Raw genomic sequence first — 13,461 nt, 5'->3', positions numbered from 1 at the left:
TTGGGTCCTGTCCCCATGCTTTAATAAAATCACCTTTTTGCACCAAAGACGTCTTTAAGAATTCTTTCTTGGTCGTCAGCTCCAGACCCCACAAATCCCCCATCACCCCAAAACTTCATCAGTATCCATTAGCATAGTCAATCACAATGGATTTAAGAAGGATTTAAATTAAAAAGCCATATAAATGAGAACAAAAAAATTGAGAATTCAATATAATTTTTAAATATCACATGACTTTATTTCAGATTTATCACAATCTTTCATTTTGACAGATTGTATTTTCCGGCTTCAAAATAAACTATTCTGTTTTCTAGCCCTTCAAAAGCTATTGCTATTCTTCCTCCTAATTTGTCCCTACTTCTCTATAATCGTTCTTTAGCAATCTTGTGAATTCCTTTCCATTCTCTTATTAAAGCTTCAAGGGGGGGCGCCTGGGTGGCGCAGTCGGTTAAGCGTCCGACTTAAGCCAGGTCACGATCTCGCGGTCCGTGAGTTCGAGCCCCGCGTCAGGCTCTGGGCCGATGGCTCAGAGCCTGGAGCCTGTTTCCGATTCTGTGTCTCCCTCTCTCTCTGCCCCTCCCCCGTTCATGCTTTGTCTCTCTCTGTCCCAAAAATAAACGTTGAAAAAAAAAATTTTTTTTTTAATAAATAAATAAAGCTTCAAGGAACTGAAAGGGCGGGACTATGCCGGCCGACTCCATCTTGTTCTGTGTCCTTCACCTAGACCACGCCTCCTCCCCTTGAGTAGCCTCCCGCTCACCCGTTCAAACTTCCTGATCAAAACAAGCCCAGCGACCTGCGTAACAGGACTCCAACCCTTCCCCAGCAAATCGGCCGAGGCCACGACCCTTCCCCAGCCAATTGGCTGAGGCCACAGCCATTACCTCACCAACTGCCCCTAGGCCCCAATAAAACCTTTGTGCTTTTGAAACTCGCTCTGTCCCTGGTATCTCACCGCTGCGTCGGTGCAGTTAGGGGATTGAGCTCGAGCTAGCTCGAATAAAGGCTCTTTTGCTTTTACATCGGACTCGGCTCCCTGGCGGTATTTGGGGATCACGAATTCTGGGCATAACAGAACTATTCCTGTCACACACACCCCCATACACACTTTGCCTCCAGGTCAACAAGCTCTGTTATCTATCCCAGGGAGGAAAACATCAGCATCCACAATCCAAAACAATAGAAAATGCCAAACCATTGACTTTTAGAATATACTATATAGGTTTTGGGGGTAACTGAGACTTCCTAATAATAGTTTCGTTGTCAGTTTTATAGATAACACACCAAGTGACAGGAGGAGCCCACACATTTCACCATGAGCTGTTAAGAATTTGAGATGTTAAATTTGCTACAGTGGATGCATGTGAAGTTGATTTGTCAGGGGACAAAAAAAATGCAGAAGTAGCCCCAGTGTCTTCCCCAAACCACTCCCCCAACTCCCATGTAAGGAGGAAGTTACCTTAATTTCCTGATCCATTCCTAGACCTTTATTGCACAGAACCAAGATAATGGGGGAGAAGGAAAATTAAAGTTTCCAAAAAGCTACACTGACCTATATAATGAAGAGCTGAACAAAGAAGGGAGAATGAAGAGATAAGCAACTTTATGTAGGTTCAGCTGGGTAAAGACCTGGGCAGTAGCTTATACTGGGAGAAAAGAGAAACTTTGGAGCAGCTACAGTGTTGGGGAGATACTTTGAAATGGAAAAAATAGGATTTTTAAGAAGCCCTGCATTCTCAGGAAAAACAAGAATGCTTTGATTTGTTTGTAATTATTATTTGCTGGTCTGTTATGCATTGAACTGGATTCCATGTTGGACTGAACCATGAGGTGATTATCCCCTTATCTGCATAATATCAAGTGTCAACAAAGATTCAAGGAACCAATTAACTGACAATCATTGATACAGATATGTGTATGTGTTGTCCTTTTAACATCACTTGCTCTGCTCTCTCCCATTAGACATATTCTGCCTTTTGTAAAATAAGAATAGGAAAGTACAGTGATCTACACAATGTGGAAAGATATACTCATTAAAGTTCACTGCTTGAGGCAGATATAGTATTGGGACCATTTAGCTACAATGCCCTCAATACAGAATGTACTGCATGCCCTGGTCCCTTCACAGAGACTCTGAGAGAGGCAAAGAAGCCCCAGCTGCCAACTCTGCAATCCCTAGGTGCACCAGTCTCAGATTAGTTTAACTATTATTAATTACTGGCACCTCACGACTCATTATCCCATATCAGTGCATCCCAATAGCATGGCTGAGAACCATACATATAAATCATTTGCTTTAGGCCACCAAAGACTCCATTTGAAAAACAGAAAGTTCTGTAAAGACTGATTCCATTGGCCAAAGAAACAATCCCCAAAAAGCAGGGCCAGACAGTGATAATCAAGCTCAGTGATAATCAAGTTCAGTGCAGACCTTTCCAAATTCCAAGACTAGTCTTGCACACCTCTTCAGCCTAAGGGGAATTTAAGGTCCAATACTGTCTTCTCTAAAATGTGACAGAGCATGAGACTCAGAGAACTGGATTCAATGTAAGCTCTGTCATCATCTTAAGAGGCAACCCTGGGTGGGAGGTTGTACAAAGAAATAAACTTGGAAACTAGACAGACTGGGTTCAAATCCTAGCTTCCTTGATTACTCTTGTGACCTTGGGCAAAGCACTTCACCTTTTGTGCTTCATTTTCTTCATCTGTAAAAAAGGATCATAGTTACTTATCAGGGTTTGCTGTGAGACATAAGAAATATGTAGACAGTCAGTAAAGGTTAGTTGCTGCTACGTGGCCTTGGGCAAGACACTTAACATACCTGGATCTCAGTTTCCTCATTTTTAAGTAATGGGGATGGATTATATAACTTCAAAGACTCTTGACAATAGGGAACTCTGAGAAGATAGATATCAAATCCTGACAGAGAATAATAGACATAAAGAACAAATAACCAAGGAAAACTTGTCATGAGATGTTGGTTGATTCTTACCAGAATGGTCAAGGCAGAGGCAGTAGAGACCAAGCAGATTAGAAGGGTAATCATCACCCAGGCATCTACAGGAAGTAGACATTTCCCATAGTCAGCTAGACACATGGAGCAGCTCTCACTCTCCTCACAAAGGCCATCCCCACAAACTGAACCAATGGAGAGAAGAAAGAGAATGCCAAACAAAAAATATTTTAAAACCTAACGAAATAAATTCAATAAAAAACAATTTTTAAATTTTTTTTTTTTCAACATTTATTTATTTTTGGGACAGAGAGAGACAGAGCATGAATGGGGGAGGGGCAGAGAGAGAGGGAGACACAGAATCGGAAACAGGCTCCAGGCTCTGAGCCGTCAGCCCAGAGCCCGACGCGGGGCTCGAACTCACGGACCGCGAGATCGTGACCTGGCTGAAGTCGGACGCTTAACCGACTGCGCCACCCAGGCGCCCCAAAAAACAATTTTTAAAAGGAACAAAATACAAACCGGTCTAAGGTGGGGTTCTGATGCTGGTTCCATCACTGGCTTGATTTCCAGTTTTGCTTTGGCTAACGAGCAAACTCAGCCAAACTTATTGTTAATTTTTAATAACTCTATGAAAGTTATATATTACCACCATAAGTCCACTTTCCCTTTCCTTTGGTCATTATACTTCATCTTATTTTCCATGGTCACGGCATTGGTTGTACTTTAGATTTTCCTATTTCATTGTACCTATTCTTATAATCCACTTGAAATTCTTTATGAAACCAGGCAGGGTATTAAATAAGTTGAAATCATTTTGCAAGTCACTCAATTTCTTTATACATCATCTTTCTATGCATAAAATAAGAGTTTGGGTCTCAATGTCCAGTATCTTTTTTTTTTTCTCTTTTTTCTTTTTTTTTTTTTTTCTTTTTTTTTTTCAACGTTTATTTATTTTTGGGACAGAGAGAGACAGAGCATGAACGGGGGAGGGGCAGAGAGAGAGGGAGACACAGAATCGGAAACAGGCTCCAGGCTCTGAGCCATCAGCCCAGAGCCCGACGCGGGGCTCGAACTCATGGACCGCGAGATCGTGACCTGGCTGAAGTCAGATGCTTAACCGACTGCGCCACCCAGGCGCCCCTGTCCAGTATCTTTTAGCTCTAATCCTGTTAATTCTAATCTTTTCATTTCTAAAACTCAAAGTGCATATTAGGTTACCTTTATAGAGCTTTGACTTACTGTATATAAGTAGGACTGGGTTCTCCAAAGTGTTTTAAGTTTTGTTTTGTTTTTTGATGTCTGATCTTATTTGTTACTCTTAGAAAAATCTCATTTTTTCACTGGATGCAGACTTGTAGGTACAAATTCTCAGAGAAGACAGCCTCCGTCTCTTGGCAATCTGTTCCTGGCATTTTTCTTTAGCATTTTCATTACTTGAGCAGAAATCAAGAGTAGTTAGATGTTTAACCAACTGAGCCATCCATGAACCCCTTCCTCTACTTTTATGCTAAGATTATTGTCAGTAGCAATAACAAATTTTAAATGACTAATTTTGAAGATTCCTTCCCATCCTACTAGGTGTTCCATTTGTATCCTAGAATTGGATTTATAATTCTAACTAACATTTGAATGAAGCTTAACATTTGTATAGAATTTATAACCTTGTCTAAAAGTTTGAAATTATCTCATTTTGATCTTCAGCAAACCTTTGTGATAAGTGAAGCAGGAATACATCTCCACTTAATAGGTGAGGGACAATAACAGATGAAATAAATATTAGTCCTTTTTACAGATGAAGAAACAAAAATACAAAGAGATTAAGTGACTTGCTCAAAGTCACACAGGTAATGACTGGCACAGGGACTCAAAGTCAAATCCTCTGACCCTAACCCCTTGACCCTCTCCATCCTCGCAGCCTCTATGAAAAGATCTTCCAGCTCATGCTGAACACTTCCAGGTCCGATATCTCCTAGGACAGCCTCTTTGATGTGCTGTTGTGAAGATTTATTCACTCCCATCCTATGGAGTACCACAGAATTTGTCTTATTCCTCTTTGACATGACAGAGCTAACCTTTGAAACAACAATCCGGTACCCTTAAAACTTTATTTCTGAGCCAAACATTAGAATCATTCCCTCAGGGCTACCTTATCTGTTGAACCAAAAGGTCCTGTGCCTGAGGCCCACAGCTTTCCAGGGGCCTGTAAAAAATAAAAACAAAATAGCAAAAAAAATAAAAAATGAATTGGCTCCAAGCTACAGAAAAGCAAACTGAAATTAATAAGCATTTAATTAACTGCCTACAAATTTAACATTATGTCAACTTTGTTGTTAAATTTATAATTCATAAAAAATTTCATTACATATGCAAATAAATTGTGGATTAGATTCTCTTGTTTTACAAGAATTTCTGAGTAGGCACAATGAGTGATAAGACATAGTCAACTGTAAATTTAATAAGTCATTCATAAGCAAATAATTTCAAAAGCAAAATTATAAAAATCCTTTCAATACTTTATGGAAATTTTTACATTTAATTGAGATGTGGGTACATTTTAATATGTTTGGCATAAGTGATGAAGCCTCTAGGAGGGTCTACGAAAAGCTTAAAAAGGTCCTGAGTCTTCCATTGCCAAAATTTCTCCATGTGGGTCAACAAGGTACCTTTTAGTAAGATTGCTCCCTTAACAGTTTATGGCTTAACAGTTTATGTAGTTTCTTCTAGTTACTGGATTTGCCCACTGAGTTGAACCTTGCTGGTTTGGATGAAAATGAAGTTGTTGGCGAGTACTTGGGCTCTGTCACAACATTGCCAACGTGGCCTATAGCCAAAGATAGTATGTAACTAAAAATTCAAAAGGACCCCCACTGGAAGCTTTCTCTCTCTGCACCCCATCTCTTCCAGACAGGATGAGAAAGTGCTCTGAAAAAATTCAAACTCTGGTGAAGTAGGCAAGGCAGTCTGCATATTGCCATGGGCCTGGTTTAATTGCCTCAAGGAGCCTGAGGATACACTGGCAGGATCCTAAAAATATTGTAGGTTAAAAACCATCTTGCATCAGACAAAGAAGACTGCTGCTAATTCTGTTAAACTCCTTGTATTCAAGTGATACACTTGGCATCAAAAATGGCAATTCTTTAAAGGCTCAAAGGCTCTGTGAGTGCTGCCTTCACGGAGCCTAAGGTAAGACTATCTAGCATGAAGTCTTTACCCCCATGCCCTCAGAAGCAACCAAGGGGAAAAGCTGTGGGGATCAGCTTATGAATCCCAAGAGTTAGTAATAACAACAAACCTGCTTCCTGGAGGGCTCAGCCTGTGACTGTTGGCTTCAATCCCAAGCCTTCTGGGAGTCCTGGGGAGCTAGAATTACTGAAGCAACATTTTGATGGTACCTGCTGAAGCCATAGTCAATTCTAGAATTTGCTGCTCTGCTTGGGAAAGGAAAGTCTGAACCTTATTTGGATTCCTGGGGGACTCCCTGGGTCTTGTTGCCTGAGGCAGGAAATAAAGCAAATTCCTGAGAGGATTGGGGCAGGGATGAGCACATGAAGAAGTCATGAGTAAAAAGCTTCAACCCAAACATACTCTATGTCCTCAGAATCTGGGTATCCTGGATGAAGATGAATTTGCCTCATGAAAGCCCCCTGTCCATCTACCACTTCAAGAGTCTGTCCAGGGTTGTCTCCTAGTCAATCTTAGTCCACTGCTCCATCTCTGTGCCTCCAACCTGAGTTTCCTCTCACCCAAGCCCTTCAGATTGGTAGTGAAATCAGATTGGTTCTTGACCCTGGCTTCCTCTAAAACCATCTGCAGATGTCCCCTGTCTGTATTCCCAAAGCCAGCCAGTAGAGCCACACCTCTGGTCGGCCAGGCAAAGACTGAATGCTCTAATATAGAGATCTCTAAAGGTTCTACATAGAGATTCAGCAAGGACCCTCAAGGAAGGGGATAATTTTGGTCATGGAGTGATCAACACTTTTAGTCATTCAATAGTAAACTTGACCCTTGAAACAACACAGGTTTGAACGGCACAGGTCCACTTACATGCAGATTTTTTTTTATACATACAGTACAGTATTGTAAATGTATATTCTCCTTATGATTTTCTTAATAACTTTTTCTTCTCTAGCTTTCTTTACTATAAGCATATATATATATAATGTGTATATATATAAAACACATAATATATATAAAACACATTATATATAATTATATTATATATTATTTATATATATATAATATATATAATTATATATTTATATATTTATTTATTATTAAATATAATTTATTTCTATAAATTTATTATATTAAATATAATATATTTATAATTAAATATATATTTATATATAATTTTATATATAATTTTTTATAACTATATATAATGTGTTTTATATATATTTTGTGTTTTATATATATATACTATATATATATAATATGTGTTAAAATATGTGTTGATCAACTCTTCATGTTATGGGTAAGGCTTTCAGTCAATAGTAGGCTATTAGTAGTTAAGTTTTGGGCAAGTCAAAAGTTATACACAGGTTTTCAGCTGGGGGGAGGGTTGGCGCCCCTAACCCTCACATTGTTCAAGGGGTCAACTGTACTTACTGAGTGCCGGTGCTGTGACAGAACTAGGCTAGGTACTTGGGGTACAGCAAAGAACAAGGCCTACCTGGGCCCTATCCTCACAGAACTCAGTCACCTTCTGACCTGCTGATATTCTGCTTCCTTACCCACTTTCAGCAGCCCACTTTTAGGCTTGAGAGCAGCTTACATCTTTCCAATTCTGACATGGGCAAAAAAGAGAGCTATACTCTCACGGACCAACACCACTGAATAGCAATAAAGCAAGGAATGAGTAGAAGCAAGTTTCATTCCAACCCTTCTACCTGATTCTCACTTCAGTTCATGCATTGTTGCCCTGGGATATCCATGATCTATGGGGACCTCTAGCATATATCCATCAGTAACTTCAAGTTGCTTCTCTTGTGCAAAGGAAGAAAATATGATAGACGATAAATACCCTATGGCTATTCGGTATAGTACATGTTGAACCTGATTTTTCCACTTGAATACGTGGAGGTAATTTAGCTCATTGGAGTATATATGACAGCAGGAAAAATGTAACTCATGAAACCATATTTATTTTCCATTCATCTTATAACATCTCTCACCAGATTAAAGTACTCAAAACCAAGAATCATAGTCCCCTGCAGGGCACATAATTGATTAGAAAGATACGTCCCTGAATTATAATGTTGATTCCTTAAGGGTAAAACAAGGAGACAGACTACTCACTTATTAACAGATCCCAAGATAAGGCTCCTCTCATCTGTGACCACGGATACTGGTTTCTCTGAATTCTGCAAAGCTTCTAATGTCTAACTTAAATCCCTCCAAATACCATTTAATCCTTACTCTCTTATGCTAACCTCAGTGATTTTAAATTTTGAAGATCAAATAGACATCATTTAGGTAATAAACTTTAATAACCAAGAGTTTGATTCAGCATTCTTAAATTCTAAAATTATTTTTTAATTGTTTATTTCATGGTTTTTATATTTATTGCAATCAAATGTATCTCATTTTGTGGAATAAGCACATTCCACATGGCTCACTTTTAAAGTGCCTCTTTCCCCTGACATTCATATAAAACCAGTTCCAAGACAAAAGAAAATCACCTTTAATGATGCAGAGATCTTTTTTTAATCATACATTTAAAGGAGAATTTTTTAGGAAATAATAATAATACACACATGAAGACTAAAGTTTCTTTTGTTTGACAGAATCACTTTGAGAGTTAAATGGAAAACAGCAATTACAGCTTAAGAACAGAACATCCTAGACTAAAAATTCATTCAGCTTTTATCAAATCTCCTTGCCATCATTTTACAAAAGAATAACAGGAAACTCTCCTTGGGTGCTCAGACCTTGTTTCCTAGCAATTGATAGAGGCTGCAGGCACTCAGGAATAAGCAATTGAGCTAAGACTGAGGAGAGTAGAAACTGAAATTCCAAATATCACAGGAAGTGGATCAATAGACAATTATTGAAAAGTGGACCACCCTCTTATTATCTGTTAGCCAATATCAAGTTAGGCTTTGGACACCATACAATAATTCCTTTAATCAACCAGAATCCACATATATCTATAAAGGTTGAGAAGGGGGGCAGAACAGGTAAGAACAAAATAACTATCTAGTAAAAGGAGGCCAAAACATAATGTTGTGTGTCAGGTTGTAAAGTGTCCCAGGGTTCAGCACCTGACCCAAAGACACCAGTTATGGTGTGTGTGTGTGTGTATGTGTGTGTGTGTGTGTGCATGTGGGCATGTATGTACATACACAAACATGCACACACAAATAACAAAGCAGTAACAACATCATGACTTTGCTAGGGGTTGTTATAGACTAAATCAGAAGAAAAGATAAGGAAAAAGAATACAGATCTGAATATTCAGCTTATTTGCAATTACATAAAAGCAAAGTAAATTCACCAAACTTTATGGTTATTTCTATGACAGTGGATGGTTTATCTTTGCACTTTTCTGTATTTTCCTAATTTCCATGGTGAGCATGCATCTTTGACTTCCATATATAATGAGGAAATGTTTTGTTTTTAAAAAGAAAGAAAAGATTTGAGATCAAGGAAAAGCATGCAAAGGGAAATTCTCCTGGGAAGACTAATAAAAGGAAGACTCAGTCAAGAAGGTAGAAATGAAGGTAGAAGAGAAAACATTAAAATCCACCTGAGAGGCTGCATGTAAAGTGAGGTCAGGGTTGGGCTTAAAGGCAGCTCTAGGAATGACACAAAGGAGAGACTGTAAAAGTGATGGACTACTTAGTAAGGTTCTATAGCTGTAATTTACCCCCTTGTGTACCCCCAAATTGCCTCACACTGTAATAAAATAGACTCTGGAGTTAAATTACCAAATGAATGTGCAACTCAAGACCCACTTTGGAAGAGGACATAGAGGAGTAGAAAGGAAAGAACAGCTGTCTCAAAAGGTGCCATCTAGAGGGGACATCCCTCAATGCCAATGGGGAACAGGCTATCATCTCAGGAGCAGACTGGTGGGTACGCAGAGCAGTATCTCTTAACCCTCAGAGACATAGCAGGAAACAATGGCATCCCAAAGGCAGACCCGGGTGAGAGGTATGAAAGACTATAGAGTGTTCAGTGTGAAAGGTGTCATCCAAGCCTTCTTTCCCATCATCCAGGATTTGACAACCTGACAGTGAATTTCTAAGGAATGTACATTAAGTACATGATAAGAGGGAAATAGTTCATGTATGTTGGTTCTCAACCTTTCTCTTCCTCTGATGCTTAAGAGAATTCTGTCTTGACCCTTCTCACCTCACCTCCCAGTCCTGCTTGGCTAAATAAGCTCTTTTCGGGGCACCCGGGTGGCTCAGTCTAAGGTTAAGCGTCCAACTTCAGGTCGGGTCATGATCTCGCGGTCCGTGAGTCAAGCCCTGCATCGGGCTCTGTGCTGATAGCTCAGGGCCCAGAGCCTGTTTCAGATTCTGTCTGTTTCAGGTTCTCTCTGACTCTTCCCCATTCATGCTCTGTCTTTGTCTGTCTCAAATATAAATAAACGTTAAAAAAAATTATAAATAAATAAATAAGCAAGCTCTTTTGGACCTTGTAATGGAGAGGAAAGGTGCTGGTGAGGATGCAGAAGGGCAGGAACTGGTGGGGTGGGTGCAGGGCTGTTGGTGGAAGGGTGAGGTAAAGGAGATAGGGGAGCTGCTTCAGAATAAGGGAAATGGATGGAAGAGAAAAGGAGATGTTAAAGATATATTACTATGGTCTCCTTATCTCCCCTTTCAGAGTTCAAGAAAGTCAAGAGAAGGGCTGAGACCTTTGGAAATTATTTTTAAATGATGGACTGTATTATTTTAACCACAATAGTGTTCTGAGACTGTCCCAGGAGAGTGCAGGCTTTAAAAAGATTACATGTTGATGAGGCACACCTCATTCCCATAGGGACCTTGGGGCTCAGGGGTGAAGCTAACTAGAGTCCATAAAACCACAGCAAAAATTTACTTCCTAATGTTCTTGTGTGTGTTGGCTAAAATAAGGGTCTATAGCCCTAACTGTTTCCCCCCAGGTTTTTTTTTTGTTTTTTTTTTTTCCTAACAGAATTGTTCCTGAAGCTTCTAACTCTGTAAGCTGCTCAAATTCCTCTGACAGTACAGAAAGTATAAAAGCTCATCATGTTGGAAGTGACAGGGTAAAAAAATGATAATATCTTCCATAAGCTTGAGTTGCACAGAAATGTCTACTCTGGGTATGTTTTAAAGGATGAACCAAATCTGAAATATTCGTTGTATCTAGAGCATGATGCTTGACAATTTCATACCTTGGTGCTCTCTAATGAAAGGAAGACTCCCTTTAATGAAATCAACTGTATTTAGCATACGTAGAAATAATGGGCCATTCTGTGTACATCAAGATGGTGCTACTAGTCTTATATGCACAGTCATAGGCATATATACAAGATGCACACCAGGACCTGCTGGGGGTCATGAGAACTTAATGGTAAACCCTGAGCCTTGGTAAATACTAAAGAACTAAATGGTAACAAATGGCCTCTGTGACATGGTGCAGAAATATTCACTGCCATGGTACAATCTAGGACAAAGTTAGGAAGAATGGGTGTGTATGCTACCACCCCACCTCCAGTGACCAGGGCAGACATCATTAATTAATCGATACAGTCTTTCCTGCTGAACCAGACATGATCCCAGAAAACTTTTCATTGTAGCTCTCCAGGAGTCACTCTTGATGGATTGGAGCTGACGCATGAGATGAAATCTATTTGCCATTCCTAGTCTCTGGGATGGTTAGGGCCAAAATGTCAATGTGGGCATGAGTGTGCAAAGATCCCACCCCAGGGGCACACAAAGGTATTGGAGTTGACAGTGCAGAGATAAAGAGCGGAACTGTCTTTATGCAAAGGGCAACAGGAGGCAGAAAAGGCCCCCCTGTTTATAATACCCAAACCTCTCCTATTTCACCTCTTGGTTTTAGGTACTAAGGGCTACTACTTGAACAAAGTTATTTTCAGAAAAGAGCAATTTTTGAGTTGTTGTCTTTTATAAATAGCTTGGCTCAAATTAATTTTTCACATCAACAAATCAGACACCCAGAAAGACCGTGAAGGATTAGGGTTCAAGATGGATTAGGTATGAATTGGCAAATGATTAGCAATTAGCTAAAGAAGGTGCAAAGGGGTAGGTACAAAACACTACTTCCCACCCACAGCCCTCAGGAGGTCAGCCCTATAGCCGGTAAACTGAGCATCAGATCCTCAAAATCCCATAGTAAATAAGTGGGGGGAAACATTGGATTAGGGATTTATCTTCAATAAATAAAATTAAAATTTAAGAAAATAAGTTTGCTTTATCTTACTTTTTAATTAGGTTCTAATTGGCACACTATATACTAAGTCTGAAGAACTCAAATATTTGAGTTTGAACAACTAAAATATTTATATTAGGAGACATAACTTTTCCAACAAAAAGAGTATAATAACATTATATAATTTCCCTCACTTCATGATCAACTTTTGTAGTAAGATTATAAAGAGGATAACTTCTCAGAATACTTAAGGACATATTAATTTACTAATATCAACACCTACCTTTGCTATTCATATCATTTGCTTTGAACATCTATAACCTCATACGTCATAACCCTTACTAGTTTTCTCTTCAGTTGTTAACTTATCTGACTTTCCCAAACTTCATTTGTATGTGATCTGAGCAATGTTCCAACATCATTTTCTTTAACCTCATGAAATCCTTAAATGTTGCAAAAGTGACAATTTCACTTCACAATCTATTTACATTGAGTTTGCATTTTCACCGTCAAAGTTTACAATATTCATCAGTAAAAATGACTGGGAAAATATGTTGTAAGGCGAGAAGAGTCAGGCTGGTATTAAGCAAGACAGATACATGAGAGGGGACAAATCTGACAATATTTCATGTGATAATAAATGTTGCTTCCCCACGAAATCTCGTAATTGTTATGACTGGACTCCCGACCACCCAGCTATTCTGGATGTGTATGTAATTATGCCACCTTCCTCCCTGGGCCACAGATGATTGGATCAGAGATGGACATCTGACCCAACTAAACCAATCATCTCTTTCCTGGGAATCTGGGATTGAGACTCAGTTATATGTATAGAACAGTGATCTCTCAACTTTTTTTGATTGCATATCTCTAATAGTAAAAATATTTAACTACACTTTCCATAAATAATTTTTTATTTATAAATTACATTCACAATTATATTTATAAATTATATGAATGTAACATTTTAATCTTTCAAACATTTTATATGAGTTTAAGTATTTTAATATTTTAAATTTATGACTAATTTTAAAATCTTTTCATTTAAAAAAAATTTTTTCATGTTTACTTATATTTGAGAGACAGACAGAGCATGAACAGGGGAGGGGCAGAGAGAGAGGGAGACACAGAATCCAAAG

At 38.9% G+C, this 13,461-nt stretch overlaps 1 protein-coding gene across 3 annotated transcripts in view; it reads right to left on the bottom strand.

The window, feature by feature from the left end:
* APTX (aprataxin) overlaps nucleotides 1–13,461 on the bottom strand; it is a 338,894-nt gene that overhangs the window by 231,629 nt on the left and 93,804 nt on the right. For all 3 annotated transcript variants that reach the window (XR_007146386.1, XR_007146385.1, XR_007146390.1), the window contains exon 12: nucleotides 2,993–3,138. The gene's annotated coding sequence lies outside the window, so the exon portion shown is untranslated. The remainder of the gene's footprint in view (nucleotides 1–2,992; nucleotides 3,139–13,461) is intronic.

This window comes from Prionailurus viverrinus, chromosome D4 (genome assembly GCF_022837055.1).
Source record: "Prionailurus viverrinus isolate Anna chromosome D4, UM_Priviv_1.0, whole genome shotgun sequence".
Lineage (NCBI taxonomy): Eukaryota > Metazoa > Chordata > Mammalia > Carnivora > Felidae > Prionailurus > Prionailurus viverrinus.
Note: the sequence above shows the minus strand (reverse complement) of the source record. Positions and strands in the feature narration are given on the sequence as shown.